Consider the following 26,428-nt stretch of genomic DNA (forward strand, 5'->3'; position numbering starts at 1 on the left):
GGGCGAAAATTTCTGCTCGTTTTTACGCAAAATCACACGCAGCCGGTAGGATTCGAACCTACGCTCCCAGAGGGAATCTGATTTCGAGTCAGACGCCTTAACCACTCGGCCACGACTGCCACTAGCGGACGATCCTCCCGACACATGCAACTGCTACTGTTTAAAGCTCTGCAGTGCCAGGAAACGGCGTAGCAGCATTCTTTTCCGTAGTGCTTACACCGCTACGAGACGTGCGGCTACCAAGGTATTAAAATTTCCGCCCGAACAGGGACTTGAACCCTGGACCCTTAGGTTAAAAGCCTAATGCTCTACCGACTGAGCTATCCGGGCTCACATTACCTTAACACCCCTCCCTCTAGGCATACTGACACATTGCCTCATGTCCTTTACTGTTGGGTAGTCGTTGCGTGGAGCTGTTACTGTTTAAACGTCGTCTGACTGCTGTCTAAAAACTCATCACGCTATCCTCGTAACAGCCTATCGAAGAAAGCTGACACACGATGCAAAGTGAAATTGCAGCATTTTGTACGTCTCAGCAGAGGAGCTACGTGTTTTGTCGACACTCACTGGACAATTGTAAAATTCACAAGCGTCTCGAATGCAGTGTTTCCCACGTATTCGCTCATTTCACGGTTCCGTTTTAGATGTTCTTCACCTCTTGACACAAAAAAGAAACGCAGTCGGTAGGACTCGAACCTACGCTCCCAGAGGGAATCTGATTTCTAGTCAGACGCCTTAACCACTCGGCCACGACTGCCGGTCGCAGAAGCGTCTCTCGACAAGTGCAACTGCTCCTTTTCAAGCAATCTCACGTAAGAACACGACATGGCCTCACTCGTTTCTGTAGTGCTTCCGTTGCCAGCACATTAGCCGTTACGACAGTGTATCAATTTTCGCCTGGACGGGGGCTTGAACCCGGGACCCTTTGGTTGAAAGTCTAGCGCTCTACCGACTGAGCTGCCCGGTCCCTCGGCCGAGCATTGTGGTACATGCTGCATGGTGTTTGAGTGATTCGCGTGTCGTAATTACTGGCTTATGGCTCCAATGGCGACTTCACCGACTTCCCACTGACGCACCGCTGACGCTACTTTTCTGTCGTCTTAAACGATGGACATACTTGCAAGCAGCTGCGAGATCTTAAGAAAGGAAACGCTGCACCACTGCTTTTGCCACACTCGAATGAATTGAATTGCGATTCTTAAAAAGAAATGAATGCTCGCTCTGTCCAACACTTTGAAGCACATCTGCGTACTCACGAACACGGCGACGGCGCGACAAAATGACGGGGGCGCGTTCGTGGGCCTGCGACTGATTTCTGCAGTACTAGCGTCCGTGCGAGGTGAACCGAGAGCCGCAACAGACAGCGGCCGTCGCGAAACAGTATTCTTAAACATAAATTTCCGTCTTGTTGAGAATGGTGTCACTGGTTTGGATCCGCTTTCACCCACGCATGTCACATGTGGGCGAAAATTTCTGCTCGTTTTTACGCAAAATCACACGCAGCCGGTAGGATTCGAACCTACGCTCCCAGAGGGAATCTGATTTCGAGTCAGACGCCTTAACCACTCGGCCACGACTGCCACTAGCGGACGATCCTCCCGACACATGCAACTGCTACTGTTTAAAGCTCTGCAGTGCCAGGAAACGGCGTAGCAGCATTCTTTTCCGTAGTGCTTACACCGCTACGAGACGTGCGGCTACCAAGGTATTAAAATTTCCGCCCGAACAGGGACTTGAACCCTGGACCCTTAGGTTAAAAGCCTAATGCTCTACCGACTGAGCTATCCGGGCTCACATTACCTTAACACCCCTCCCTCTAGGCATACTGACACATTGCCTCATGTCCTTTACTGTTGGGTAGTCGTTGCGTGGAGCTGTTACTGTTTAAACGTCGTCTGACTGCTGTCTAAAAACTCATCACGCTATCCTCGTAACAGCCTATCGAAGAAAGCTGACACACGATGCAAAGTGAAATTGCAGCATTTTGTACGTCTCAGCAGAGGAGCTACGTGTTTTGTCGACACTCACTGGACAATTGTAAAATTCACAAGCGTCTCGAATGCAGTGTTTCCCACGTATTCGCTCATTTCACGGTTCCGTTTTAGATGTTCTTCACCTCTTGACACAAAAAAGAAACGCAGTCGGTAGGACTCGAACCTACGCTCCCAGAGGGAATCTGATTTCTAGTCAGACGCCTTAACCACTCGGCCACGACTGCCGGTCGCAGAAGCGTCTCTCGACAAGTGCAACTGCTCCTTTTCAAGCAATCTCACGTAAGAACACGACATGGCCTCACTCGTTTCTGTAGTGCTTCCGTTGCCAGCACATTAGCCGTTACGACAGTGTATCAATTTTCGCCTGGACGGGGGCTTGAACCCGGGACCCTTTGGTTGAAAGTCTAGCGCTCTACCGACTGAGCTGCCCGGTCCCTCGGCCGAGCATTGTGGTACATGCTGCATGGTGTTTGAGTGATTCGCGTGTCGTAATTACTGGCTTATGGCTCCAATGGCGACTTCACCGACTTCCCACTGACGCACCGCTGACGCTACTTTTCTGTCGTCTTAAACGATGGACATACTTGCAAGCAGCTGCGAGATCTTAAGAAAGGAAACGCTGCACCACTGCTTTTGCCACACTCGAATGAATTGAATTGCGATTCTTAAAAAGAAATGAATGCTCGCTCTGTCCAACACTTTGAAGCACATCTGCGTACTCACGAACACGGCGACGGCGCGACAAAATGACGGGGGCGCGTTCGTGGGCCTGCGACTGATTTCTGCAGTACTAGCGTCCGTGCGAGGTGAACCGAGAGCCGCAACAGACAGCGGCCGTCGCGAAACAGTATTCTTAAACATAAATTTCCGTCTTGTTGAGAATGGTGTCACTGGTTTGGATCCGCTTTCACCCACGCATGTCACATGTGGGCGAAAATTTCTGCTCGTTTTTACGCAAAATCACACGCAGCCGGTAGGATTCGAACCTACGCTCCCAGAGGGAATCTGATTTCGAGTCAGACGCCTTAACCACTCGGCCACGACTGCCACTAGCGGACGATCCTCCCGACACATGCAACTGCTACTGTTTAAAGCTCTGCAGTGCCAGGAAACGGCGTAGCAGCATTCTTTTCCGTAGTGCTTACACCGCTACGAGACGTGCGGCTACCAAGGTATTAAAATTTCCGCCCGAACAGGGACTTGAACCCTGGACCCTTAGGTTAAAAGCCTAATGCTCTACCGACTGAGCTATCCGGGCTCACATTACCTTAACACCCCTCCCTCTAGGCATACTGACACATTGCCTCATGTCCTTTACTGTTGGGTAGTCGTTGCGTGGAGCTGTTACTGTTTAAACGTCGTCTGACTGCTGTCTAAAAACTCATCACGCTATCCTCGTAACAGCCTATCGAAGAAAGCTGACACACGATGCAAAGTGAAATTGCAGCATTTTGTACGTCTCAGCAGAGGAGCTACGTGTTTTGTCGACACTCACTGGACAATTGTAAAAATTCACAAGCGTCTCGAATGCAGTGTTTCCCACGTATTCGCTCATTTCACGGTTCCGTTTTAGATGTTCTTCACCTCTTGACACAAAAAAGAAACGCAGTCGGTAGGACTCGAACCTACGCTCCCAGAGGGAATCTGATTTCTAGTCAGACGCCTTAACCACTCGGCCACGACTGCCGGTCGCAGAAGCGTCTCTCGACAAGTGCAACTGCTCCTTTTCAAGCAATCTCACGTAAGAACACGACATGGCCTCACTCGTTTCTGTAGTGCTTCCGTTGCCAGCACATTAGCCGTTACGACAGTGTATCAATTTTCGCCTGGACGGGGGCTTGAACCCGGGACCCTTTGGTTGAAAGTCTAGCGCTCTACCGACTGAGCTGCCCGGTCCCTCGGCCGAGCATTGTGGTACATGCTGCATGGTGTTTGAGTGATTCGCGTGTCGTAATTACTGGCTTATGGCTCCAATGGCGACTTCACCGACTTCCCACTGACGCACCGCTGACGCTACTTTTCTGTCGTCTTAAACGATGGACATACTTGCAAGCAGCTGCGAGATCTTAAGAAAGGAAACGCTGCACCACTGCTTTTGCCACACTCGAATGAATTGAATTGCGATTCTTAAAAAGAAATGAATGCTCGCTCTGTCCAACACTTTGAAGCACATATGCGTACTCACGAACACGGCGACGGCGCGACAAAATGACGGGGGCGCGTTCGTGGGCCTGCGACTGATTTCTGCAGTACTAGCGTCCGTGCGAGGTGAACCGAGAGCCGCAACAGACAGCGGCCGTCGCGAAACAGTATTCTTAAACATAAATTTCCGTCTTGTTGAGAATGGTGTCACTGGTTTGGATCCGCTTTCACCCACGCATGTCACATGTGGGCGAAAATTTCTGCTCGTTTTTACGCAAAATCACACGCAGCCGGTAGGATTCGAACCTACGCTCCCAGAGGGAATCTGATTTCGAGTCAGACGCCTTAACCACTCGGCCACGACTGCCACTAGCGGACGATCCTCCCGACACATGCAACTGCTACTGTTTAAAGCTCTGCAGTGCCAGGAAACGGCGTAGCAGCATTCTTTTCCGTAGTGCTTACACCGCTACGAGACGTGCGGCTACCAAGGTATTAAAATTTCCGCCCGAACAGGGACTTGAACCCTGGACCCTTAGGTTAAAAGCCTAATGCTCTACCGACTGAGCTATCCGGGCTCACATTACCTTAACACCCCTCCCTCTAGGCATACTGACACATTGCCTCATGTCCTTTACTGTTGGGTAGTCGTTGCGTGGAGCTGTTACTGTTTAAACGTCGTCTGACTGCTGTCTAAAAACTCATCACGCTATCCTCGTAACAGCCTATCGAAGAAAGCTGACACACGATGCAAAGTGAAATTGCAGCATTTTGTACGTCTCAGCAGAGGAGCTACGTGTTTTGTCGACACTCACTGGACAATTGTAAAATTCACAAGCGTCTCGAATGCAGTGTTTCCCACGTATTCGCTCATTTCACGGTTCCGTTTTAGATGTTCTTCACCTCTTGACACAAAAAAGAAACGCAGTCGGTAGGACTCGAACCTACGCTCCCAGAGGGAATCTGATTTCTAGTCAGACGCCTTAACCACTCGGCCACGACTGCCGGTCGCAGAAGCGTCTCTCGACAAGTGCAACTGCTCCTTTTCAAGCAATCTCACGTAAGAACACGACATGGCCTCACTCGTTTCTGTAGTGCTTCCGTTGCCAGCACATTAGCCGTTACGACAGTGTATCAATTTTCGCCTGGACGGGGGCTTGAACCCGGGACCCTTTGGTTGAAAGTCTAGCGCTCTACCGACTGAGCTGCCCGGTCCCTCGGCCGAGCATTGTGGTACATGCTGCATGGTGTTTGAGTGATTCGCGTGTCGTAATTACTGGCTTATGGCTCCAATGGCGACTTCACCGACTTCCCACTGACGCACCGCTGACGCTACTTTTCTGTCGTCTTAAACGATGGACATACTTGCAAGCAGCTGCGAGATCTTAAGAAAGGAAACGCTGCACCACTGCTTTTGCCACACTCGAATGAATTGAATTGCGATTCTTAAAAAGAAATGAATGCTCGCTCTGTCCAACACTTTGAAGCACATCTGCGTACTCACGAACACGGCGACGGCGCGACAAAATGACGGGGGCGCGTTCGTGGGCCTGCGACTGATTTCTGCAGTACTAGCGTCCGTGCGAGGTGAACCGAGAGCCGCAACAGACAGCGGCCGTCGCGAAACAGTATTCTTAAACATAAATTTCCGTCTTGTTGAGAATGGTGTCACTGGTTTGGATCCGCTTTCACCCACGCATGTCACATGTGGGCGAAAATTTCTGCTCGTTTTTACGCAAAATCACACGCAGCCGGTAGGATTCGAACCTACGCTCCCAGAGGGAATCTGATTTCGAGTCAGACGCCTTAACCACTCGGCCACGACTGCCACTAGCGGACGATCCTCCCGACACATGCAACTGCTACTGTTTAAAGCTCTGCAGTGCCAGGAAACGGCGTAGCAGCATTCTTTTCCGTAGTGCTTACACCGCTACGAGACGTGCGGCTACCAAGGTATTAAAATTTCCGCCCGAACAGGGACTTGAACCCTGGACCCTTAGGTTAAAAGCCTAATGCTCTACCGACTGAGCTATCCGGGCTCACATTACCTTAACACCCCTCCCTCTAGGCATACTGACACATTGCCTCATGTCCTTTACTGTTGGGTAGTCGTTGCGTGGAGCTGTTACTGTTTAAACGTCGTCTGACTGCTGTCTAAAAACTCATCACGCTATCCTCGTAACAGCCTATCGAAGAAAGCTGACACACGATGCAAAGTGAAATTGCAGCATTTTGTACGTCTCAGCAGAGGAGCTACGTGTTTTGTCGACACTCACTGGACAATTGTAAAAATTCACAAGCGTCTCGAATGCAGTGTTTCCCACGTATTCGCTCATTTCACGGTTCCGTTTTAGATGTTCTTCACCTCTTGACACAAAAAAGAAACGCAGTCGGTAGGACTCGAACCTACGCTCCCAGAGGGAATCTGATTTCTAGTCAGACGCCTTAACCACTCGGCCACGACTGCCGGTCGCAGAAGCGTCTCTCGACAAGTGCAACTGCTCCTTTTCAAGCAATCTCACGTAAGAACACGACATGGCCTCACTCGTTTCTGTAGTGCTTCCGTTGCCAGCACATTAGCCGTTACGACAGTGTATCAATTTTCGCCTGGACGGGGGCTTGAACCCGGGACCCTTTGGTTGAAAGTCTAGCGCTCTACCGACTGAGCTGCCCGGTCCCTCGGCCGAGCATTGTGGTACATGCTGCATGGTGTTTGAGTGATTCGCGTGTCGTAATTACTGGCTTATGGCTCCAATGGCGACTTCACCGACTTCCCACTGACGCACCGCTGACGCTACTTTTCTGTCGTCTTAAACGATGGACATACTTGCAAGCAGCTGCGAGATCTTAAGAAAGGAAACGCTGCACCACTGCTTTTGCCACACTCGAATGAATTGAATTGCGATTCTTAAAAAGAAATGAATGCTCGCTCTGTCCAACACTTTGAAGCACATATGCGTACTCACGAACACGGCGACGGCGCGACAAAATGACGGGGGCGCGTTCGTGGGCCTGCGACTGATTTCTGCAGTACTAGCGTCCGTGCGAGGTGAACCGAGAGCCGCAACAGACAGCGGCCGTCGCGAAACAGTATTCTTAAACATAAATTTCCGTCTTGTTGAGAATGGTGTCACTGGTTTGGATCCGCTTTCACCCACGCATGTCACATGTGGGCGAAAATTTCTGCTCGTTTTTACGCAAAATCACACGCAGCCGGTAGGATTCGAACCTACGCTCCCAGAGGGAATCTGATTTCGAGTCAGACGCCTTAACCACTCGGCCACGACTGCCACTAGCGGACGATCCTCCCGACACATGCAACTGCTACTGTTTAAAGCTCTGCAGTGCCAGGAAACGGCGTAGCAGCATTCTTTTCCGTAGTGCTTACACCGCTACGAGACGTGCGGCTACCAAGGTATTAAAATTTCCGCCCGAACAGGGACTTGAACCCTGGACCCTTAGGTTAAAAGCCTAATGCTCTACCGACTGAGCTATCCGGGCTCACATTACCTTAACACCCCTCCCTCTAGGCATACTGACACATTGCCTCATGTCCTTTACTGTTGGGTAGTCGTTGCGTGGAGCTGTTACTGTTTAAACGTCGTCTGACTGCTGTCTAAAAACTCATCACGCTATCCTCGTAACAGCCTATCGAAGAAAGCTGACACACGATGCAAAGTGAAATTGCAGCATTTTGTACGTCTCAGCAGAGGAGCTACGTGTTTTGTCGACACTCACTGGACAATTGTAAAATTCACAAGCGTCTCGAATGCAGTGTTTCCCACGTATTCGCTCATTTCACGGTTCCGTTTTAGATGTTCTTCACCTCTTGACACAAAAAAGAAACGCAGTCGGTAGGACTCGAACCTACGCTCCCAGAGGGAATCTGATTTCTAGTCAGACGCCTTAACCACTCGGCCACGACTGCCGGTCGCAGAAGCGTCTCTCGACAAGTGCAACTGCTCCTTTTCAAGCAATCTCACGTAAGAACACGACATGGCCTCACTCGTTTCTGTAGTGCTTCCGTTGCCAGCACATTAGCCGTTACGACAGTGTATCAATTTTCGCCTGGACGGGGGCTTGAACCCGGGACCCTTTGGTTGAAAGTCTAGCGCTCTACCGACTGAGCTGCCCGGTCCCTCGGCCGAGCATTGTGGTACATGCTGCATGGTGTTTGAGTGATTCGCGTGTCGTAATTACTGGCTTATGGCTCCAATGGCGACTTCACCGACTTCCCACTGACGCACCGCTGACGCTACTTTTCTGTCGTCTTAAACGATGGACATACTTGCAAGCAGCTGCGAGATCTTAAGAAAGGAAACGCTGCACCACTGCTTTTGCCACACTCGAATGAATTGAATTGCGATTCTTAAAAAGAAATGAATGCTCGCTCTGTCCAACACTTTGAAGCACATCTGCGTACTCACGAACACGGCGACGGCGCGACAAAATGACGGGGGCGCGTTCGTGGGCCTGCGACTGATTTCTGCAGTACTAGCGTCCGTGCGAGGTGAACCGAGAGCCGCAACAGACAGCGGCCGTCGCGAAACAGTATTCTTAAACATAAATTTCCGTCTTGTTGAGAATGGTGTCACTGGTTTGGATCCGCTTTCACCCACGCATGTCACATGTGGGCGAAAATTTCTGCTCGTTTTTACGCAAAATCACACGCAGCCGGTAGGATTCGAACCTACGCTCCCAGAGGGAATCTGATTTCGAGTCAGACGCCTTAACCACTCGGCCACGACTGCCACTAGCGGACGATCCTCCCGACACATGCAACTGCTACTGTTTAAAGCTCTGCAGTGCCAGGAAACGGCGTAGCAGCATTCTTTTCCGTAGTGCTTACACCGCTACGAGACGTGCGGCTACCAAGGTATTAAAATTTCCGCCCGAACAGGGACTTGAACCCTGGACCCTTAGGTTAAAAGCCTAATGCTCTACCGACTGAGCTATCCGGGCTCACATTACCTTAACACCCCTCCCTCTAGGCATACTGACACATTGCCTCATGTCCTTTACTGTTGGGTAGTCGTTGCGTGGAGCTGTTACTGTTTAAACGTCGTCTGACTGCTGTCTAAAAACTCATCACGCTATCCTCGTAACAGCCTATCGAAGAAAGCTGACACACGATGCAAAGTGAAATTGCAGCATTTTGTACGTCTCAGCAGAGGAGCTACGTGTTTTGTCGACACTCACTGGACAATTGTAAAAATTCACAAGCGTCTCGAATGCAGTGTTTCCCACGTATTCGCTCATTTCACGGTTCCGTTTTAGATGTTCTTCACCTCTTGACACAAAAAAGAAACGCAGTCGGTAGGACTCGAACCTACGCTCCCAGAGGGAATCTGATTTCTAGTCAGACGCCTTAACCACTCGGCCACGACTGCCGGTCGCAGAAGCGTCTCTCGACAAGTGCAACTGCTCCTTTTCAAGCAATCTCACGTAAGAACACGACATGGCCTCACTCGTTTCTGTAGTGCTTCCGTTGCCAGCACATTAGCCGTTACGACAGTGTATCAATTTTCGCCTGGACGGGGGCTTGAACCCGGGACCCTTTGGTTGAAAGTCTAGCGCTCTACCGACTGAGCTGCCCGGTCCCTCGGCCGAGCATTGTGGTACATGCTGCATGGTGTTTGAGTGATTCGCGTGTCGTAATTACTGGCTTATGGCTCCAATGGCGACTTCACCGACTTCCCACTGACGCACCGCTGACGCTACTTTTCTGTCGTCTTAAACGATGGACATACTTGCAAGCAGCTGCGAGATCTTAAGAAAGGAAACGCTGCACCACTGCTTTTGCCACACTCGAATGAATTGAATTGCGATTCTTAAAAAGAAATGAATGCTCGCTCTGTCCAACACTTTGAAGCACATATGCGTACTCACGAACACGGCGACGGCGCGACAAAATGACGGGGGCGCGTTCGTGGGCCTGCGACTGATTTCTGCAGTACTAGCGTCCGTGCGAGGTGAACCGAGAGCCGCAACAGACAGCGGCCGTCGCGAAACAGTATTCTTAAACATAAATTTCCGTCTTGTTGAGAATGGTGTCACTGGTTTGGATCCGCTTTCACCCACGCATGTCACATGTGGGCGAAAATTTCTGCTCGTTTTTACGCAAAATCACACGCAGCCGGTAGGATTCGAACCTACGCTCCCAGAGGGAATCTGATTTCGAGTCAGACGCCTTAACCACTCGGCCACGACTGCCACTAGCGGACGATCCTCCCGACACATGCAACTGCTACTGTTTAAAGCTCTGCAGTGCCAGGAAACGGCGTAGCAGCATTCTTTTCCGTAGTGCTTACACCGCTACGAGACGTGCGGCTACCAAGGTATTAAAATTTCCGCCCGAACAGGGACTTGAACCCTGGACCCTTAGGTTAAAAGCCTAATGCTCTACCGACTGAGCTATCCGGGCTCACATTACCTTAACACCCCTCCCTCTAGGCATACTGACACATTGCCTCATGTCCTTTACTGTTGGGTAGTCGTTGCGTGGAGCTGTTACTGTTTAAACGTCGTCTGACTGCTGTCTAAAAACTCATCACGCTATCCTCGTAACAGCCTATCGAAGAAAGCTGACACACGATGCAAAGTGAAATTGCAGCATTTTGTACGTCTCAGCAGAGGAGCTACGTGTTTTGTCGACACTCACTGGACAATTGTAAAAATTCACAAGCGTCTCGAATGCAGTGTTTCCCACGTATTCGCTCATTTCACGGTTCCGTTTTAGATGTTCTTCACCTCTTGACACAAAAAAGAAACGCAGTCGGTAGGACTCGAACCTACGCTCCCAGAGGGAATCTGATTTCTAGTCAGACGCCTTAACCACTCGGCCACGACTGCCGGTCGCAGAAGCGTCTCTCGACAAGTGCAACTGCTCCTTTTCAAGCAATCTCACGTAAGAACACGACATGGCCTCACTCGTTTCTGTAGTGCTTCCGTTGCCAGCACATTAGCCGTTACGACAGTGTATCAATTTTCGCCTGGACGGGGGCTTGAACCCGGGACCCTTTGGTTGAAAGTCTAGCGCTCTACCGACTGAGCTGCCCGGTCCCTCGGCCGAGCATTGTGGTACATGCTGCATGGTGTTTGAGTGATTCGCGTGTCGTAATTACTGGCTTATGGCTCCAATGGCGACTTCACCGACTTCCCACTGACGCACCGCTGACGCTACTTTTCTGTCGTCTTAAACGATGGACATACTTGCAAGCAGCTGCGAGATCTTAAGAAAGGAAACGCTGCACCACTGCTTTTGCCACACTCGAATGAATTGAATTGCGATTCTTAAAAAGAAATGAATGCTCGCTCTGTCCAACACTTTGAAGCACATATGCGTACTCACGAACACGGCGACGGCGCGACAAAATGACGGGGGCGCGTTCGTGGGCCTGCGACTGATTTCTGCAGTACTAGCGTCCGTGCGAGGTGAACCGAGAGCCGCAACAGACAGCGGCCGTCGCGAAACAGTATTCTTAAACATAAATTTCCGTCTTGTTGAGAATGGTGTCACTGGTTTGGATCCGCTTTCACCCACGCATGTCACATGTGGGCGAAAATTTCTGCTCGTTTTTACGCAAAATCACACGCAGCCGGTAGGATTCGAACCTACGCTCCCAGAGGGAATCTGATTTCGAGTCAGACGCCTTAACCACTCGGCCACGACTGCCACTAGCGGACGATCCTCCCGACACATGCAACTGCTACTGTTTAAAGCTCTGCAGTGCCAGGAAACGGCGTAGCAGCATTCTTTTCCGTAGTGCTTACACCGCTACGAGACGTGCGGCTACCAAGGTATTAAAATTTCCGCCCGAACAGGGACTTGAACCCTGGACCCTTAGGTTAAAAGCCTAATGCTCTACCGACTGAGCTATCCGGGCTCACATTACCTTAACACCCCTCCCTCTAGGCATACTGACACATTGCCTCATGTCCTTTACTGTTGGGTAGTCGTTGCGTGGAGCTGTTACTGTTTAAACGTCGTCTGACTGCTGTCTAAAAACTCATCACGCTATCCTCGTAACAGCCTATCGAAGAAAGCTGACACACGATGCAAAGTGAAATTGCAGCATTTTGTACGTCTCAGCAGAGGAGCTACGTGTTTTGTCGACACTCACTGGACAATTGTAAAATTCACAAGCGTCTCGAATGCAGTGTTTCCCACGTATTCGCTCATTTCACGGTTCCGTTTTAGATGTTCTTCACCTCTTGACACAAAAAAGAAACGCAGTCGGTAGGACTCGAACCTACGCTCCCAGAGGGAATCTGATTTCTAGTCAGACGCCTTAACCACTCGGCCACGACTGCCGGTCGCAGAAGCGTCTCTCGACAAGTGCAACTGCTCCTTTTCAAGCAATCTCACGTAAGAACACGACATGGCCTCACTCGTTTCTGTAGTGCTTCCGTTGCCAGCACATTAGCCGTTACGACAGTGTATCAATTTTCGCCTGGACGGGGGCTTGAACCCGGGACCCTTTGGTTGAAAGTCTAGCGCTCTACCGACTGAGCTGCCCGGTCCCTCGGCCGAGCATTGTGGTACATGCTGCATGGTGTTTGAGTGATTCGCGTGTCGTAATTACTGGCTTATGGCTCCAATGGCGACTTCACCGACTTCCCACTGACGCACCGCTGACGCTACTTTTCTGTCGTCTTAAACGATGGACATACTTGCAAGCAGCTGCGAGATCTTAAGAAAGGAAACGCTGCACCACTGCTTTTGCCACACTCGAATGAATTGAATTGCGATTCTTAAAAAGAAATGAATGCTCGCTCTGTCCAACACTTTGAAGCACATCTGCGTACTCACGAACACGGCGACGGCGCGACAAAATGACGGGGGCGCGTTCGTGGGCCTGCGACTGATTTCTGCAGTACTAGCGTCCGTGCGAGGTGAACCGAGAGCCGCAACAGACAGCGGCCGTCGCGAAACAGTATTCTTAAACATAAATTTCCGTCTTGTTGAGAATGGTGTCACTGGTTTGGATCCGCTTTCACCCACGCATGTCACATGTGGGCGAAAATTTCTGCTCGTTTTTACGCAAAATCACACGCAGCCGGTAGGATTCGAACCTACGCTCCCAGAGGGAATCTGATTTCGAGTCAGACGCCTTAACCACTCGGCCACGACTGCCACTAGCGGACGATCCTCCCGACACCTGCAACTGCTACTGTTTAAAGCTCTGCAGTGCCAGGAAACGGCGTAGCAGCATTCTTTTCCGTAGTGCTTACACCGCTACGAGACGTGCGGCTACCAAGGTATTAAAATTTCCGCCCGAACAGGGACTTGAACCCTGGACCCTTAGGTTAAAAGCCTAATGCTCTACCGACTGAGCTATCCGGGCTCACATTACCTTAACACCCCTCCCTCTAGGCATACTGACACATTGCCTCATGTCCTTTACTGTTGGGTAGTCGTTGCGTGGAGCTGTTACTGTTTAAACGTCGTCTGACTGCTGTCTAAAAACTCATCACGCTATCCTCGTAACAGCCTATCGAAGAAAGCTGACACACGATGCAAAGTGAAATTGCAGCATTTTGTACGTCTCAGCAGAGGAGCTACGTGTTTTGTCGACACTCACTGGACAATTGTAAAATTCACAAGCGTCTCGAATGCAGTGTTTCCCACGTATTCGCTCATTTCACGGTTCCGTTTTAGATGTTCTTCACCTCTTGACACAAAAAAGAAACGCAGTCGGTAGGACTCGAACCTACGCTCCCAGAGGGAATCTGATTTCTAGTCAGACGCCTTAACCACTCGGCCACGACTGCCGGTCGCAGAAGCGTCTCTCGACAAGTGCAACTGCTCCTTTTCAAGCAATCTCACGTAAGAACACGACATGGCCTCACTCGTTTCTGTAGTGCTTCCGTTGCCAGCACATTAGCCGTTACGACAGTGTATCAATTTTCGCCTGGACGGGGGCTTGAACCCGGGACCCTTTGGTTGAAAGTCTAGCGCTCTACCGACTGAGCTGCCCGGTCCCTCGGCCGAGCATTGTGGTACATGCTGCATGGTGTTTGAGTGATTCGCGTGTCGTAATTACTGGCTTATGGCTCCAATGGCGACTTCACCGACTTCCCACTGACGCACCGCTGACGCTACTTTTCTGTCGTCTTAAACGATGGACATACTTGCAAGCAGCTGCGAGATCTTAAGAAAGGAAACGCTGCACCACTGCTTTTGCCACACTCGAATGAATTGAATTGCGATTCTTAAAAAGAAATGAATGCTCGCTCTGTCCAACACTTTGAAGCACATCTGCGTACTCACGAACACGGCGACGGCGCGACAAAATGACGGGGGCGCGTTCGTGGGCCTGCGACTGATTTCTGCAGTACTAGCGTCCGTGCGAGGTGAACCGAGAGCCGCAACAGACAGCGGCCGTCGCGAAACAGTATTCTTAAACATAAATTTCCGTCTTGTTGAGAATGGTGTCACTGGTTTGGATCCGCTTTCACCCACGCATGTCACATGTGGGCGAAAATTTCTGCTCGTTTTTACGCAAAATCACACGCAGCCGGTAGGATTCGAACCTACGCTCCCAGAGGGAATCTGATTTCGAGTCAGACGCCTTAACCACTCGGCCACGACTGCCACTAGCGGACGATCCTCCCGACACCTGCAACTGCTACTGTTTAAAGCTCTGCAGTGCCAGGAAACGGCGTAGCAGCATTCTTTTCCGTAGTGCTTACACCGCTACGAGACGTGCGGCTACCAAGGTATTAAAATTTCCGCCCGAACAGGGACTTGAACCCTGGACCCTTAGGTTAAAAGCCTAATGCTCTACCGACTGAGCTATCCGGGCTCACATTACCTTAACACCCCTCCCTCTAGGCATACTGACACATTGCCTCATGTCCTTTACTGTTGGGTAGTCGTTGCGTGGAGCTGTTACTGTTTAAACGTCGTCTGACTGCTGTCTAAAAACTCATCACGCTATCCTCGTAACAGCCTATCGAAGAAAGCTGACACACGATGCAAAGTGAAATTGCAGCATTTTGTACGTCTCAGCAGAGGAGCTACGTGTTTTGTCGACACTCACTGGACAATTGTAAAAATTCACAAGCGTCTCGAATGCAGTGTTTCCCACGTATTCGCTCATTTCACGGTTCCGTTTTAGATGTTCTTCACCTCTTGACACAAAAAAGAAACGCAGTCGGTAGGACTCGAACCTACGCTCCCAGAGGGAATCTGATTTCTAGTCAGACGCCTTAACCACTCGGCCACGACTGCCGGTCGCAGAAGCGTCTCTCGACAAGTGCAACTGCTCCTTTTCAAGCAATCTCACGTAAGAACACGACATGGCCTCACTCGTTTCTGTAGTGCTTCCGTTGCCAGCACATTAGCCGTTACGACAGTGTATCAATTTTCGCCTGGACGGGGGCTTGAACCCGGGACCCTTTGGTTGAAAGTCTAGCGCTCTACCGACTGAGCTGCCCGGTCCCTCGGCCGAGCATTGTGGTACATGCTGCATGGTGTTTGAGTGATTCGCGTGTCGTAATTACTGGCTTATGGCTCCAATGGCGACTTCACCGACTTCCCACTGACGCACCGCTGACGCTACTTTTCTGTCGTCTTAAACGATGGACATACTTGCAAGCAGCTGCGAGATCTTAAGAAAGGAAACGCTGCACCACTGCTTTTGCCACACTCGAATGAATTGAATTGCGATTCTTAAAAAGAAATGAATGCTCGCTCTGTCCAACACTTTGAAGCACATATGCGTACTCACGAACACGGCGACGGCGCGACAAAATGACGGGGGCGCGTTCGTGGGCCTGCGACTGATTTCTGCAGTACTAGCGTCCGTGCGAGGTGAACCGAGAGCCGCAACAGACAGCGGCCGTCGCGAAACAGTATTCTTAAACATAAATTTCCGTCTTGTTGAGAATGGTGTCACTGGTTTGGATCCGCTTTCACCCACGCATGTCACATGTGGGCGAAAATTTCTGCTCGTTTTTACGCAAAATCACACGCAGCCGGTAGGATTCGAACCTACGCTCCCAGAGGGAATCTGATTTCGAGTCAGACGCCTTAACCACTCGGCCACGACTGCCACTAGCGGACGATCCTCCCGACACCTGCAACTGCTACTGTTTAAAGCTCTGCAGTGCCAGGAAACGGCGTAGCAGCATTCTTTTCCGTAGTGCTTACACCGCTACGAGACGTGCGGCTACCAAGGTATTAAAATTTCCGCCCGAACAGGGACTTGAACCCTGGACCCTTAGGTTAAAAGCCTAATGCTCTACCGACTGAGCTATCCGGGCTCACATTACCTTAACACCCCTCCCTCTAGGCATACTGACACATTGCCTCATGTCCTTTACTGTTGGGTAGTCGTTGCGTGGAGCTGTTACTGTTTAAACGTCGTCTGACTGCTGTCTAAAAACTCATCACGCTATCCTCGTAACAGCCTATCGAAGAAAGCTGACACACGATGCAAAGTGAAATTGCAGCATTTTGTACGTCTCAGCAGAGGAGCTACGTGTTTTGTCGACACTCACTGGACAATTGTAAAAATTCACAAGCGTCTCGAATGCAGTGTTTCCCACGTATTCGCTCATTTCACGGTTCCGTTTTAGATGTTCTTCACCTCTTGACACAAAAAAGAAACGCAGTCGGTAGGACTCGAACCTACGCTCCCAGAGGGAATCTGATTTCTAGTCAGACGCCTTAACCACTCGGCCACGACTGCCGGTCGCAGAAGCGTCTCTCGACAAGTGCAACTGCTCCTTTTCAAGCAATCTCACGTAAGAACACGACATGGCCTCACTCGTTTCTGTAGTGCTTCCGTTGCCAGCACATTAGCCGTTACGACAGTGTATCAATTTTCGCCTGGACGGGGGCTTGAACCCGGGACCCTTTGGTTGAAAGTCTAGCGCTCTACCGACTGAGCTGCCCGGTCCCTCGGCCGAGCATTGTGGTACATGCTGCATGGTGTTTGAGTGATTCGCGTGTCGTAATTACTGGCTTATGGCTCCAATGGCGACTTCACCGACTTCCCACTGACGCACCGCTGACGCTACTTTTCTGTCGTCTTAAACGATGGACATACTTGCAAGCAGCTGCGAGATCTTAAGAAAGGAAACGCTGCACCACTGCTTTTGCCACACTCGAATGAATTGAATTGCGATTCTTAAAAAGAAATGAATGCTCGCTCTGTCCAACACTTTGAAGCACATATGCGTACTCACGAACACGGCGACGGCGCGACAAAATGACGGGGGCGCGTTCGTGGGCCTGCGACTGATTTCTGCAGTACTAGCGTCCGTGCGAGGTGAACCGAGAGCCGCAACAGACAGCGGCCGTCGCGAAACAGTATTCTTAAACATAAATTTCCGTCTTGTTGAGAATGGTGTCACTGGTTTGGATCCGCTTTCACCCACGCATGTCACATGTGGGCGAAAATTTCTGCTCGTTTTTACGCAAAATCACACGCAGCCGGTAGGATTCGAACCTACGCTCCCAGAGGGAATCTGATTTCGAGTCAGACGCCTTAACCACTCGGCCACGACTGCCACTAGCGGACGATCCTCCCGACACATGCAACTGCTACTGTTTAAAGCTCTGCAGTGCCAGGAAACGGCGTAGCAGCATTCTTTTCCGTAGTGCTTACACCGCTACGAGACGTGCGGCTACCAAGGTATTAAAATTTCCGCCCGAACAGGGACTTGAACCCTGGACCCTTAGGTTAAAAGCCTAATGCTCTACCGACTGAGCTATCCGGGCTCACATTACCTTAACACCCCTCCCTCTAGGCATACTGACACATTGCCTCATGTCCTTTACTGTTGGGTAGTCGTTGCGTGGAGCTGTTACTGTTTAAACGTCGTCTGACTGCTGTCTAAAAACTCATCACGCTATCCTCGTAACAGCCTATCGAAGAAAGCTGACACACGATGCAAAGTGAAATTGCAGCATTTTGTACGTCTCAGCAGAGGAGCTACGTGTTTTGTCGACACTCACTGGACAATTGTAAAATTCACAAGCGTCTCGAATGCAGTGTTTCCCACGTATTCGCTCATTTCACGGTTCCGTTTTAGATGTTCTTCACCTCTTGACACAAAAAAGAAACGCAGTCGGTAGGACTCGAACCTACGCTCCCAGAGGGAATCTGATTTCTAGTCAGACGCCTTAACCACTCGGCCACGACTGCCGGTCGCAGAAGCGTCTCTCGACAAGTGCAACTGCTCCTTTTCAAGCAATCTCACGTAAGAACACGACATGGCCTCACTCGTTTCTGTAGTGCTTCCGTTGCCAGCACATTAGCCGTTACGACAGTGTATCAATTTTCGCCTGGACGGGGGCTTGAACCCGGGACCCTTTGGTTGAAAGTCTAGCGCTCTACCGACTGAGCTGCCCGGTCCCTCGGCCGAGCATTGTGGTACATGCTGCATGGTGTTTGAGTGATTCGCGTGTCGTAATTACTGGCTTATGGCTCCAATGGCGACTTCACCGACTTCCCACTGACGCACCGCTGACGCTACTTTTCTGTCGTCTTAAACGATGGACATACTTGCAAGCAGCTGCGAGATCTTAAGAAAGGAAACGCTGCACCACTGCTTTTGCCACACTCGAATGAATTGAATTGCGATTCTTAAAAAGAAATGAATGCTCGCTCTGTCCAACACTTTGAAGCACATCTGCGTACTCACGAACACGGCGACGGCGCGACAAAATGACGGGGGCGCGTTCGTGGGCCTGCGACTGATTTCTGCAGTACTAGCGTCCGTGCGAGGTGAACCGAGAGCCGCAACAGACAGCGGCCGTCGCGAAACAGTATTCTTAAACATAAATTTCCGTCTTGTTGAGAATGGTGTCACTGGTTTGGATCCGCTTTCACCCACGCATGTCACATGTGGGCGAAAATTTCTGCTCGTTTTTACGCAAAATCACACGCAGCCGGTAGGATTCGAACCTACGCTCCCAGAGGGAATCTGATTTCGAGTCAGACGCCTTAACCACTCGGCCACGACTGCCACTAGCGGACGATCCTCCCGACACCTGCAACTGCTACTGTTTAAAGCTCTGCAGTGCCAGGAAACGGCGTAGCAGCATTCTTTTCCGTAGTGCTTACACCGCTACGAGACGTGCGGCTACCAAGGTATTAAAATTTCCGCCCGAACAGGGACTTGAACCCTGGACCCTTAGGTTAAAAGCCTAATGCTCTACCGACTGAGCTATCCGGGCTCACATTACCTTAACACCCCTCCCTCTAGGCATACTGACACATTGCCTCATGTCCTTTACTGTTGGGTAGTCGTTGCGTGGAGCTGTTACTGTTTAAACGTCGTCTGACTGCTGTCTAAAAACTCATCACGCTATCCTCGTAACAGCCTATCGAAGAAAGCTGACACACGATGCAAAGTGAAATTGCAGCATTTTGTACGTCTCAGCAGAGGAGCTACGTGTTTTGTCGACACTCACTGGACAATTGTAAAAATTCACAAGCGTCTCGAATGCAGTGTTTCCCACGTATTCGCTCATTTCACGGTTCCGTTTTAGATGTTCTTCACCTCTTGACACAAAAAAGAAACGCAGTCGGTAGGACTCGAACCTACGCTCCCAGAGGGAATCTGATTTCTAGTCAGACGCCTTAACCACTCGGCCACGACTGCCGGTCGCAGAAGCGTCTCTCGACAAGTGCAACTGCTCCTTTTCAAGCAATCTCACGTAAGAACACGACATGGCCTCACTCGTTTCTGTAGTGCTTCCGTTGCCAGCACATTAGCCGTTACGACAGTGTATCAATTTTCGCCTGGACGGGGGCTTGAACCCGGGACCCTTTGGTTGAAAGTCTAGCGCTCTACCGACTGAGCTGCCCGGTCCCTCGGCCGAGCATTGTGGTACATGCTGCATGGTGTTTGAGTGATTCGCGTGTCGTAATTACTGGCTTATGGCTCCAATGGCGACTTCACCGACTTCCCACTGACGCACCGCTGACGCTACTTTTCTGTCGTCTTAAACGATGGACATACTTGCAAGCAGCTGCGAGATCTTAAGAAAGGAAACGCTGCACCACTGCTTTTGCCACACTCGAATGAATTGAATTGCGATTCTTAAAAAGAAATGAATGCTCGCTCTGTCCAACACTTTGAAGCACATATGCGTACTCACGAACACGGCGACGGCGCGACAAAATGACGGGGGCGCGTTCGTGGGCCTGCGACTGATTTCTGCAGTACTAGCGTCCGTGCGAGGTGAACCGAGAGCCGCAACAGACAGCGGCCGTCGCGAAACAGTATTCTTAAACATAAATTTCCGTCTTGTTGAGAATGGTGTCACTGGTTTGGATCCGCTTTCACCCACGCATGTCACATGTGGGCGAAAATTTCTGCTCGTTTTTACGCAAAATCACACGCAGCCGGTAGGATTCGAACCTACGCTCCCAGAGGGAATCTGATTTCGAGTCAGACGCCTTAACCACTCGGCCACGACTGCCACTAGCGGACGATCCTCCCGACACATGCAACTGCTACTGTTTAAAGCTCTGCAGTGCCAGGAAACGGCGTAGCAGCATTCTTTTCCGTAGTGCTTACACCGCTACGAGACGTGCGGCTACCAAGGTATTAAAATTTCCGCCCGAACAGGGACTTGAACCCTGGACCCTTAGGTTAAAAGCCTAATGCTCTACCGACTGAGCTATCCGGGCTCACATTACCTTAACACCCCTCCCTCTAGGCATACTGACACATTGCCTCATGTCCTTTACTGTTGGGTAGTCGTTGCGTGGAGCTGTTACTGTTTAAACGTCGTCTGACTGCTGTCTAAAAACTCATCACGCTATCCTCGTAACAGCCTATCGAAGAAAGCTGACACACGATGCAAAGTGAAATTGCAGCATTTTGTACGTCTCAGCAGAGGAGCTACGTGTTTTGTCGACACTCACTGGACAATTGTAAAATTCACAAGCGTCTCGAATGCAGTGTTTCCCACGTATTCGCTCATTTCACGGTTCCGTTTTAGATGTTCTTCACCTCTTGACACAAAAAAGAAACGCAGTCGGTAGGACTCGAACCTACGCTCCCAGAGGGAATCTGATTTCTAGTCAGACGCCTTAACCACTCGGCCACGACTGCCGGTCGCAGAAGCGTCTCTCGACAAGTGCAACTGCTCCTTTTCAAGCAATCTCACGTAAGAACACGACATGGCCTCACTCGTTTCTGTAGTGCTTCCGTTGCCAGCACATTAGCCGTTACGACAGTGTATCAATTTTCGCCTGGACGGGGGCTTGAACCCGGGACCCTTTGGTTGAAAGTCTAGCGCTCTACCGACTGAGCTGCCCGGTCCCTCGGCCGAGCATTGTGGTACATGCTGCATGGTGTTTGAGTGATTCGCGTGTCGTAATTACTGGCTTATGGCTCCAATGGCGACTTCACCGACTTCCCACTGACGCACCGCTGACGCTACTTTTCTGTCGTCTTAAACGATGGACATACTTGCAAGCAGCTGCGAGATCTTAAGAAAGGAAACGCTGCACCACTGCTTTTGCCACACTCGAATGAATTGAATTGCGATTCTTAAAAAGAAATGAATGCTCGCTCTGTCCAACACTTTGAAGCACATCTGCGTACTCACGAACACGGCGACGGCGCGACAAAATGACGGGGGCGCGTTCGTGGGCCTGCGACTGATTTCTGCAGTACTAGCGTCCGTGCGAGGTGAACCGAGAGCCGCAACAGACAGCGGCCGTCGCGAAACAGTATTCTTAAACATAAATTTCCGTCTTGTTGAGAATGGTGTCACTGGTTTGGATCCGCTTTCACCCACGCATGTCACATGTGGGCGAAAATTTCTGCTCGTTTTTACGCAAAATCACACGCAGCCGGTAGGATTCGAACCTACGCTCCCAGAGGGAATCTGATTTCGAGTCAGACGCCTTAACCACTCGGCCACGACTGCCACTAGCGGACGATCCTCCCGACACCTGCAACTGCTACTGTTTAAAGCTCTGCAGTGCCAGGAAACGGCGTAGCAGCATTCTTTTCCGTAGTGCTTACACCGCTACGAGACGTGCGGCTACCAAGGTATTAAAATTTCCGCCCGAACAGGGACTTGAACCCTGGACCCTTAGGTTAAAAGCCTAATGCTCTACCGACTGAGCTATCCGGGCTCACATTACCTTAACACCCCTCCCTCTAGGCATACTGACACATTGCCTCATGTCCTTTACTGTTGGGTAGTCGTTGCGTGGAGCTGTTACTGTTTAAACGTCGTCTGACTGCTGTCTAAAAACTCATCACGCTATCCTCGTAACAGCCTATCGAAGAAAGCTGACACACGATGCAAAGTGAAATTGCAGCATTTTGTACGTCTCAGCAGAGGAGCTACGTGTTTTGTCGACACTCACTGGACAATTGTAAAAATTCACAAGCGTCTCGAATGCAGTGTTTCCCACGTATTCGCTCATTTCACGGTTCCGTTTTAGATGTTCTTCACCTCTTGACACAAAAAAGAAACGCAGTCGGTAGGACTCGAACCTACGCTCCCAGAGGGAATCTGATTTCTAGTCAGACGCCTTAACCACTCGGCCACGACTGCCGGTCGCAGAAGCGTCTCTCGACAAGTGCAACTGCTCCTTTTCAAGCAATCTCACGTAAGAACACGACATGGCCTCACTCGTTTCTGTAGTGCTTCCGTTGCCAGCACATTAGCCGTTACGACAGTGTATCAATTTTCGCCTGGACGGGGGCTTGAACCCGGGACCCTTTGGTTGAAAGTCTAGCGCTCTACCGACTGAGCTGCCCGGTCCCTCGGCCGAGCATTGTGGTACATGCTGCATGGTGTTTGAGTGATTCGCGTGTCGTAATTACTGGCTTATGGCTCCAATGGCGACTTCACCGACTTCCCACTGACGCACCGCTGACGCTACTTTTCTGTCGTCTTAAACGATGGACATACTTGCAAGCAGCTGCGAGATCTTAAGAAAGGAAACGCTGCACCACTGCTTTTGCCACACTCGAATGAATTGAATTGCGATTCTTAAAAAGAAATGAATGCTCGCTCTGTCCAACACTTTGAAGCACATATGCGTACTCACGAACACGGCGACGGCGCGACAAAATGACGGGGGCGCGTTCGTGGGCCTGCGACTGATTTCTGCAGTACTAGCGTCCGTGCGAGGTGAACCGAGAGCCGCAACAGACAGCGGCCGTCGCGAAACAGTATTCTTAAACATAAATTTCCGTCTTGTTGAGAATGGTGTCACTGGTTTGGATCCGCTTTCACCCACGCATGTCACATGTGGGCGAAAATTTCTGCTCGTTTTTACGCAAAATCACACGCAGCCGGTAGGATTCGAACCTACGCTCCCAGAGGGAATCTGATTTCGAGTCAGACGCCTTAACCACTCGGCCACGACTGCCACTAGCGGACGATCCTCCCGACACATGCAACTGCTACTGTTTAAAGCTCTGCAGTGCCAGGAAACGGCGTAGCAGCATTCTTTTCCGTAGTGCTTACACCGCTACGAGACGTGCGGCTACCAAGGTATTAAAATTTCCGCCCGAACAGGGACTTGAACCCTGGACCCTTAGGTTAAAAGCCTAATGCTCTACCGACTGAGCTATCCGGGCTCACATTACCTTAACACCCCTCCCTCTAGGCATACTGACACATTGCCTCATGTCCTTTACTGTTGGGTAGTCGTTGCGTGGAGCTGTTACTGTTTAAACGTCGTCTGACTGCTGTCTAAAAACTCATCACGCTATCCTCGTAACAGCCTATCGAAGAAAGCTGACACACGATGCAAAGTGAAATTGCAGCATTTTGTACGTCTCAGCAGAGGAGCTACGTGTTTTGTCGACACTCACTGGACAATTGTAAAATTCACAAGCGTCTCGAATGCAGTGTTTCCCACGTATTCGCTCATTTCACGGTTCCGTTTTAGATGTTCTTCACCTCTTGACACAAAAAAGAAACGCAGTCGGTAGGACTCGAACCTACGCTCCCAGAGGGAATCTGATTTCTAGTCAGACGCCTTAACCACTCGGCCACGACTGCCGGTCGCAGAAGCGTCTCTCGACAAGTGCAACTGCTCCTTTTCAAGCAATCTCACGTAAGAACACGACATGGCCTCACTCGTTTCTGTAGTGCTTCCGTTGCCAGCACATTAGCCGTTACGACAGTGTATCAATTTTCGCCTGGACGGGGGCTTGAACCCGGGACCCTTTGGTTGAAAGTCTAGCGCTCTACCGACTGAGCTGCCCGGTCCCTCGGCCGAGCATTGTGGTACATGCTGCATGGTGTTTGAGTGATTCGCGTGTCGTAATTACTGGCTTATGGCTCCAATGGCGACTTCACCGACTTCCCACTGACGCACCGCTGACGCTACTTTTCTGTCGTCTTAAACGATGGACATACTTGCAAGCAGCTGCGAGATCTTAAGAAAGGAAACGCTGCACCACTGCTTTTGCCACACTCGAATGAATTGAATTGCGATTCTTAAAAAGAAATGAATGCTCGCTCTGTCCAACACTTTGAAGCACATCTGCGTACTCACGAACACGGCGACGGCGCGACAAAATGACGGGGGCGCGTTCGTGGGCCTGCGACTGATTTCTGCAGTACTAGCGTCCGTGCGAGGTGAACCGAGAGCCGCAACAGACAGCGGCCGTCGCGAAACAGTATTCTTAAACATAAATTTCCGTCTTGTTGAGAATGGTGTCACTGGTTTGGATCCGCTTTCACCCACGCATGTCACATGTGGGCGAAAATTTCTGCTCGTTTTTACGCAAAATCACACGCAGCCGGTAGGATTCGAACCTACGCTCCCAGAGGGAATCTGATTTCGAGTCAGACGCCTTAACCACTCGGCCACGACTGCCACTAGCGGACGATCCTCCCGACACCTGCAACTGCTACTGTTTAAAGCTCTGCAGTGCCAGGAAACGGCGTAGCAGCATTCTTTTCCGTAGTGCTTACACCGCTACGAGACGTGCGGCTACCAAGGTATTAAAATTTCCGCCCGAACAGGGACTTGAACCCTGGACCCTTAGGTTAAAAGCCTAATGCTCTACCGACTGAGCTATCCGGGCTCACATTACCTTAACACCCCTCCCTCTAGGCATACTGACACATTGCCTCATGTCCTTTACTGTTGGGTAGTCGTTGCGTGGAGCTGTTACTGTTTAAACGTCGTCTGACTGCTGTCTAAAAACTCATCACGCTATCCTCGTAACAGCCTATCGAAGAAAGCTGACACACGATGCAAAGTGAAATTGCAGCATTTTGTACGTCTCAGCAGAGGAGCTACGTGTTTTGTCGACACTCACTGGACAATTGTAAAAATTCACAAGCGTCTCGAATGCAGTGTTTCCCACGTATTCGCTCATTTCACGGTTCCGTTTTAGATGTTCTTCACCTCTTGACACAAAAAAGAAACGCAGTCGGTAGGACTCGAACCTACGCTCCCAGAGGGAATCTGATTTCTAGTCAGACGCCTTAACCACTCGGCCACGACTGCCGGTCGCAGAAGCGTCTCTCGACAAGTGCAACTGCTCCTTTTCAAGCAATCTCACGTAAGAACACGACATGGCCTCACTCGTTTCTGTAGTGCTTCCGTTGCCAGCACATTAGCCGTTACGACAGTGTATCAATTTTCGCCTGGACGGGGGCTTGAACCCGGGACCCTTTGGTTGAAAGTCTAGCGCTCTACCGACTGAGCTGCCCGGTCCCTCGGCCGAGCATTGTGGTACATGCTGCATGGTGTTTGAGTGATTCGCGTGTCGTAATTACTGGCTTATGGCTCCAATGGCGACTTCACCGACTTCCCACTGACGCACCGCTGACGCTACTTTTCTGTCGTCTTAAACGATGGACATACTTGCAAGCAGCTGCGAGATCTTAAGAAAGGAAACGCTGCACCACTGCTTTTGCCACACTCGAATGAATTGAATTGCGATTCTTAAAAAGAAATGAATGCTCGCTCTGTCCAACACTTTGAAGCACATCTGCGTACTCACGAACACGGCGACGGCGCGACAAAATGACGGGGGCGCGTTCGTGGGCCTGCGACTGATTTCTGCAGTACTAGCGTCCGTGCGAGGTGAACCGAGAGCCGCAACAGACAGCGGCCGTCGCGAAACAGTATTCTTAAACATAAATTTCCGTCTTGTTGAGAATGGTGTCACTGGTTTGGATCCGCTTTCACCCACGCATGTCACATGTGGGCGAAAATTTCTGCTCGTTTTTACGCAAAATCACACGCAGCCGGTAGGATTCGAACCTACGCTCCCAGAGGGAATCTGATTTCGAGTCAGACGCCTTAACCACTCGGCCACGACTGCCA

At 50.6% G+C, this 26,428-nt stretch overlaps 55 non-coding genes across 55 annotated transcripts; all 55 read right to left on the reverse strand.

Moving 5' to 3' along the window:
* Window positions 1-37: 37 nt before the first annotated feature.
* Trnas-cga (transfer RNA serine (anticodon CGA)) lies at window positions 38-119 on the reverse strand. Its single transcript has one exon. It is a non-coding gene; the product is annotated as a tRNA-Ser (tRNA).
* A 138-nt stretch (window positions 120-257) lies between these two features.
* Window positions 258-330, reverse strand: Trnak-uuu (transfer RNA lysine (anticodon UUU)). Its single transcript has one exon. It is a non-coding gene; the product is annotated as a tRNA-Lys (tRNA).
* A 345-nt stretch (window positions 331-675) lies between these two features.
* On the reverse strand, window positions 676-757 carry Trnas-aga (transfer RNA serine (anticodon AGA)). Its single transcript has one exon. It is a non-coding gene; the product is annotated as a tRNA-Ser (tRNA).
* Window positions 758-1,498: 741 nt separating this feature from the next.
* On the reverse strand, window positions 1,499-1,580 carry Trnas-cga (transfer RNA serine (anticodon CGA)). The gene has a single exon. It is a non-coding gene; the product is annotated as a tRNA-Ser (tRNA).
* Window positions 1,581-1,718: 138 nt separating this feature from the next.
* Window positions 1,719-1,791, reverse strand: Trnak-uuu (transfer RNA lysine (anticodon UUU)). The gene has a single exon. It is a non-coding gene; the product is annotated as a tRNA-Lys (tRNA).
* Window positions 1,792-2,136: 345 nt separating this feature from the next.
* Window positions 2,137-2,218, reverse strand: Trnas-aga (transfer RNA serine (anticodon AGA)). Its single transcript has one exon. It is a non-coding gene; the product is annotated as a tRNA-Ser (tRNA).
* Window positions 2,219-2,959: 741 nt separating this feature from the next.
* On the reverse strand, window positions 2,960-3,041 carry Trnas-cga (transfer RNA serine (anticodon CGA)). Its single transcript has one exon. It is a non-coding gene; the product is annotated as a tRNA-Ser (tRNA).
* A 138-nt stretch (window positions 3,042-3,179) lies between these two features.
* On the reverse strand, window positions 3,180-3,252 carry Trnak-uuu (transfer RNA lysine (anticodon UUU)). The gene has a single exon. It is a non-coding gene; the product is annotated as a tRNA-Lys (tRNA).
* A 346-nt stretch (window positions 3,253-3,598) lies between these two features.
* Window positions 3,599-3,680, reverse strand: Trnas-aga (transfer RNA serine (anticodon AGA)). The gene has a single exon. It is a non-coding gene; the product is annotated as a tRNA-Ser (tRNA).
* Window positions 3,681-4,421: 741 nt separating this feature from the next.
* On the reverse strand, window positions 4,422-4,503 carry Trnas-cga (transfer RNA serine (anticodon CGA)). The gene has a single exon. It is a non-coding gene; the product is annotated as a tRNA-Ser (tRNA).
* Window positions 4,504-4,641: 138 nt separating this feature from the next.
* On the reverse strand, window positions 4,642-4,714 carry Trnak-uuu (transfer RNA lysine (anticodon UUU)). Its single transcript has one exon. It is a non-coding gene; the product is annotated as a tRNA-Lys (tRNA).
* A 345-nt stretch (window positions 4,715-5,059) lies between these two features.
* Window positions 5,060-5,141, reverse strand: Trnas-aga (transfer RNA serine (anticodon AGA)). Its single transcript has one exon. It is a non-coding gene; the product is annotated as a tRNA-Ser (tRNA).
* Window positions 5,142-5,882: 741 nt separating this feature from the next.
* Trnas-cga (transfer RNA serine (anticodon CGA)) lies at window positions 5,883-5,964 on the reverse strand. The gene has a single exon. It is a non-coding gene; the product is annotated as a tRNA-Ser (tRNA).
* Window positions 5,965-6,102: 138 nt separating this feature from the next.
* Window positions 6,103-6,175, reverse strand: Trnak-uuu (transfer RNA lysine (anticodon UUU)). The gene has a single exon. It is a non-coding gene; the product is annotated as a tRNA-Lys (tRNA).
* A 346-nt stretch (window positions 6,176-6,521) lies between these two features.
* Window positions 6,522-6,603, reverse strand: Trnas-aga (transfer RNA serine (anticodon AGA)). Its single transcript has one exon. It is a non-coding gene; the product is annotated as a tRNA-Ser (tRNA).
* A 741-nt stretch (window positions 6,604-7,344) lies between these two features.
* On the reverse strand, window positions 7,345-7,426 carry Trnas-cga (transfer RNA serine (anticodon CGA)). The gene has a single exon. It is a non-coding gene; the product is annotated as a tRNA-Ser (tRNA).
* A 138-nt stretch (window positions 7,427-7,564) lies between these two features.
* Trnak-uuu (transfer RNA lysine (anticodon UUU)) lies at window positions 7,565-7,637 on the reverse strand. Its single transcript has one exon. It is a non-coding gene; the product is annotated as a tRNA-Lys (tRNA).
* A 345-nt stretch (window positions 7,638-7,982) lies between these two features.
* Window positions 7,983-8,064, reverse strand: Trnas-aga (transfer RNA serine (anticodon AGA)). The gene has a single exon. It is a non-coding gene; the product is annotated as a tRNA-Ser (tRNA).
* A 741-nt stretch (window positions 8,065-8,805) lies between these two features.
* Trnas-cga (transfer RNA serine (anticodon CGA)) lies at window positions 8,806-8,887 on the reverse strand. Its single transcript has one exon. It is a non-coding gene; the product is annotated as a tRNA-Ser (tRNA).
* Window positions 8,888-9,025: 138 nt separating this feature from the next.
* On the reverse strand, window positions 9,026-9,098 carry Trnak-uuu (transfer RNA lysine (anticodon UUU)). Its single transcript has one exon. It is a non-coding gene; the product is annotated as a tRNA-Lys (tRNA).
* Window positions 9,099-9,444: 346 nt separating this feature from the next.
* Window positions 9,445-9,526, reverse strand: Trnas-aga (transfer RNA serine (anticodon AGA)). The gene has a single exon. It is a non-coding gene; the product is annotated as a tRNA-Ser (tRNA).
* Window positions 9,527-10,267: 741 nt separating this feature from the next.
* Window positions 10,268-10,349, reverse strand: Trnas-cga (transfer RNA serine (anticodon CGA)). The gene has a single exon. It is a non-coding gene; the product is annotated as a tRNA-Ser (tRNA).
* Window positions 10,350-10,487: 138 nt separating this feature from the next.
* On the reverse strand, window positions 10,488-10,560 carry Trnak-uuu (transfer RNA lysine (anticodon UUU)). The gene has a single exon. It is a non-coding gene; the product is annotated as a tRNA-Lys (tRNA).
* Window positions 10,561-10,906: 346 nt separating this feature from the next.
* Trnas-aga (transfer RNA serine (anticodon AGA)) lies at window positions 10,907-10,988 on the reverse strand. The gene has a single exon. It is a non-coding gene; the product is annotated as a tRNA-Ser (tRNA).
* A 741-nt stretch (window positions 10,989-11,729) lies between these two features.
* On the reverse strand, window positions 11,730-11,811 carry Trnas-cga (transfer RNA serine (anticodon CGA)). Its single transcript has one exon. It is a non-coding gene; the product is annotated as a tRNA-Ser (tRNA).
* Window positions 11,812-11,949: 138 nt separating this feature from the next.
* Window positions 11,950-12,022, reverse strand: Trnak-uuu (transfer RNA lysine (anticodon UUU)). Its single transcript has one exon. It is a non-coding gene; the product is annotated as a tRNA-Lys (tRNA).
* A 345-nt stretch (window positions 12,023-12,367) lies between these two features.
* On the reverse strand, window positions 12,368-12,449 carry Trnas-aga (transfer RNA serine (anticodon AGA)). Its single transcript has one exon. It is a non-coding gene; the product is annotated as a tRNA-Ser (tRNA).
* A 741-nt stretch (window positions 12,450-13,190) lies between these two features.
* On the reverse strand, window positions 13,191-13,272 carry Trnas-cga (transfer RNA serine (anticodon CGA)). The gene has a single exon. It is a non-coding gene; the product is annotated as a tRNA-Ser (tRNA).
* Window positions 13,273-13,410: 138 nt separating this feature from the next.
* Trnak-uuu (transfer RNA lysine (anticodon UUU)) lies at window positions 13,411-13,483 on the reverse strand. Its single transcript has one exon. It is a non-coding gene; the product is annotated as a tRNA-Lys (tRNA).
* A 345-nt stretch (window positions 13,484-13,828) lies between these two features.
* Window positions 13,829-13,910, reverse strand: Trnas-aga (transfer RNA serine (anticodon AGA)). Its single transcript has one exon. It is a non-coding gene; the product is annotated as a tRNA-Ser (tRNA).
* Window positions 13,911-14,651: 741 nt separating this feature from the next.
* On the reverse strand, window positions 14,652-14,733 carry Trnas-cga (transfer RNA serine (anticodon CGA)). The gene has a single exon. It is a non-coding gene; the product is annotated as a tRNA-Ser (tRNA).
* A 138-nt stretch (window positions 14,734-14,871) lies between these two features.
* On the reverse strand, window positions 14,872-14,944 carry Trnak-uuu (transfer RNA lysine (anticodon UUU)). The gene has a single exon. It is a non-coding gene; the product is annotated as a tRNA-Lys (tRNA).
* A 346-nt stretch (window positions 14,945-15,290) lies between these two features.
* Window positions 15,291-15,372, reverse strand: Trnas-aga (transfer RNA serine (anticodon AGA)). Its single transcript has one exon. It is a non-coding gene; the product is annotated as a tRNA-Ser (tRNA).
* Window positions 15,373-16,113: 741 nt separating this feature from the next.
* On the reverse strand, window positions 16,114-16,195 carry Trnas-cga (transfer RNA serine (anticodon CGA)). The gene has a single exon. It is a non-coding gene; the product is annotated as a tRNA-Ser (tRNA).
* A 138-nt stretch (window positions 16,196-16,333) lies between these two features.
* Trnak-uuu (transfer RNA lysine (anticodon UUU)) lies at window positions 16,334-16,406 on the reverse strand. Its single transcript has one exon. It is a non-coding gene; the product is annotated as a tRNA-Lys (tRNA).
* Window positions 16,407-16,752: 346 nt separating this feature from the next.
* Trnas-aga (transfer RNA serine (anticodon AGA)) lies at window positions 16,753-16,834 on the reverse strand. Its single transcript has one exon. It is a non-coding gene; the product is annotated as a tRNA-Ser (tRNA).
* A 741-nt stretch (window positions 16,835-17,575) lies between these two features.
* Trnas-cga (transfer RNA serine (anticodon CGA)) lies at window positions 17,576-17,657 on the reverse strand. Its single transcript has one exon. It is a non-coding gene; the product is annotated as a tRNA-Ser (tRNA).
* Window positions 17,658-17,795: 138 nt separating this feature from the next.
* On the reverse strand, window positions 17,796-17,868 carry Trnak-uuu (transfer RNA lysine (anticodon UUU)). Its single transcript has one exon. It is a non-coding gene; the product is annotated as a tRNA-Lys (tRNA).
* Window positions 17,869-18,213: 345 nt separating this feature from the next.
* Window positions 18,214-18,295, reverse strand: Trnas-aga (transfer RNA serine (anticodon AGA)). Its single transcript has one exon. It is a non-coding gene; the product is annotated as a tRNA-Ser (tRNA).
* A 741-nt stretch (window positions 18,296-19,036) lies between these two features.
* Trnas-cga (transfer RNA serine (anticodon CGA)) lies at window positions 19,037-19,118 on the reverse strand. Its single transcript has one exon. It is a non-coding gene; the product is annotated as a tRNA-Ser (tRNA).
* A 138-nt stretch (window positions 19,119-19,256) lies between these two features.
* Window positions 19,257-19,329, reverse strand: Trnak-uuu (transfer RNA lysine (anticodon UUU)). The gene has a single exon. It is a non-coding gene; the product is annotated as a tRNA-Lys (tRNA).
* A 346-nt stretch (window positions 19,330-19,675) lies between these two features.
* Trnas-aga (transfer RNA serine (anticodon AGA)) lies at window positions 19,676-19,757 on the reverse strand. The gene has a single exon. It is a non-coding gene; the product is annotated as a tRNA-Ser (tRNA).
* A 741-nt stretch (window positions 19,758-20,498) lies between these two features.
* On the reverse strand, window positions 20,499-20,580 carry Trnas-cga (transfer RNA serine (anticodon CGA)). The gene has a single exon. It is a non-coding gene; the product is annotated as a tRNA-Ser (tRNA).
* Window positions 20,581-20,718: 138 nt separating this feature from the next.
* Window positions 20,719-20,791, reverse strand: Trnak-uuu (transfer RNA lysine (anticodon UUU)). The gene has a single exon. It is a non-coding gene; the product is annotated as a tRNA-Lys (tRNA).
* A 345-nt stretch (window positions 20,792-21,136) lies between these two features.
* Window positions 21,137-21,218, reverse strand: Trnas-aga (transfer RNA serine (anticodon AGA)). The gene has a single exon. It is a non-coding gene; the product is annotated as a tRNA-Ser (tRNA).
* Window positions 21,219-21,959: 741 nt separating this feature from the next.
* On the reverse strand, window positions 21,960-22,041 carry Trnas-cga (transfer RNA serine (anticodon CGA)). Its single transcript has one exon. It is a non-coding gene; the product is annotated as a tRNA-Ser (tRNA).
* A 138-nt stretch (window positions 22,042-22,179) lies between these two features.
* Window positions 22,180-22,252, reverse strand: Trnak-uuu (transfer RNA lysine (anticodon UUU)). The gene has a single exon. It is a non-coding gene; the product is annotated as a tRNA-Lys (tRNA).
* A 346-nt stretch (window positions 22,253-22,598) lies between these two features.
* Trnas-aga (transfer RNA serine (anticodon AGA)) lies at window positions 22,599-22,680 on the reverse strand. The gene has a single exon. It is a non-coding gene; the product is annotated as a tRNA-Ser (tRNA).
* A 741-nt stretch (window positions 22,681-23,421) lies between these two features.
* On the reverse strand, window positions 23,422-23,503 carry Trnas-cga (transfer RNA serine (anticodon CGA)). Its single transcript has one exon. It is a non-coding gene; the product is annotated as a tRNA-Ser (tRNA).
* Window positions 23,504-23,641: 138 nt separating this feature from the next.
* Window positions 23,642-23,714, reverse strand: Trnak-uuu (transfer RNA lysine (anticodon UUU)). Its single transcript has one exon. It is a non-coding gene; the product is annotated as a tRNA-Lys (tRNA).
* A 345-nt stretch (window positions 23,715-24,059) lies between these two features.
* On the reverse strand, window positions 24,060-24,141 carry Trnas-aga (transfer RNA serine (anticodon AGA)). The gene has a single exon. It is a non-coding gene; the product is annotated as a tRNA-Ser (tRNA).
* Window positions 24,142-24,882: 741 nt separating this feature from the next.
* Window positions 24,883-24,964, reverse strand: Trnas-cga (transfer RNA serine (anticodon CGA)). Its single transcript has one exon. It is a non-coding gene; the product is annotated as a tRNA-Ser (tRNA).
* Window positions 24,965-25,102: 138 nt separating this feature from the next.
* On the reverse strand, window positions 25,103-25,175 carry Trnak-uuu (transfer RNA lysine (anticodon UUU)). The gene has a single exon. It is a non-coding gene; the product is annotated as a tRNA-Lys (tRNA).
* A 346-nt stretch (window positions 25,176-25,521) lies between these two features.
* Trnas-aga (transfer RNA serine (anticodon AGA)) lies at window positions 25,522-25,603 on the reverse strand. The gene has a single exon. It is a non-coding gene; the product is annotated as a tRNA-Ser (tRNA).
* A 741-nt stretch (window positions 25,604-26,344) lies between these two features.
* Window positions 26,345-26,426, reverse strand: Trnas-cga (transfer RNA serine (anticodon CGA)). The gene has a single exon. It is a non-coding gene; the product is annotated as a tRNA-Ser (tRNA).
* Window positions 26,427-26,428: the final 2 nt, after the last annotated feature.

The sequence above is a fragment of the Schistocerca nitens genome, unplaced genomic scaffold (genome assembly GCF_023898315.1).
Source record: "Schistocerca nitens isolate TAMUIC-IGC-003100 unplaced genomic scaffold, iqSchNite1.1 HiC_scaffold_74, whole genome shotgun sequence".
Taxonomy (NCBI): domain Eukaryota; kingdom Metazoa; phylum Arthropoda; class Insecta; order Orthoptera; family Acrididae; genus Schistocerca; species Schistocerca nitens.